This window comes from Penaeus monodon, chromosome 20 (assembly GCF_015228065.2).
Source record: "Penaeus monodon isolate SGIC_2016 chromosome 20, NSTDA_Pmon_1, whole genome shotgun sequence".
Lineage (NCBI taxonomy): Eukaryota > Metazoa > Arthropoda > Malacostraca > Decapoda > Penaeidae > Penaeus > Penaeus monodon.
Window position 1 is genome coordinate 22,987,156 of NC_051405.1, and position 216 is coordinate 22,987,371.

Sequence of the window (216 nt, forward strand, 5' to 3'; positions counted from 1 at the left end):
CAAGATCACGGAAAAGGGCAATAAGTTTCTCCGTTTCTGTAACATCTGAAGTGCGATTTCAGCCACTTATTACAAGTCTAGCAATGACGTACGTTAAGTATGAAGTCATGTAGAAACAAATGTGTTACTGAGATTGTAGATGGAAAAGCGAGAGGGAGAAATAAAATTTTTAGACAAATGTAAACATCCTTTAATTATTTATTGGGACTTTTTATG

At 34.3% G+C, this 216-nt stretch overlaps 1 protein-coding gene across 2 annotated transcripts in view; it reads left to right on the forward strand.

Moving 5' to 3' along the window:
- Window positions 1–216, forward strand: part of LOC119585707 (forkhead box protein P1-like) — a gene marked incomplete at its 5' end in the record, with an annotated part of 71,485 nt that overhangs the window by 37,538 nt on the left and 33,731 nt on the right.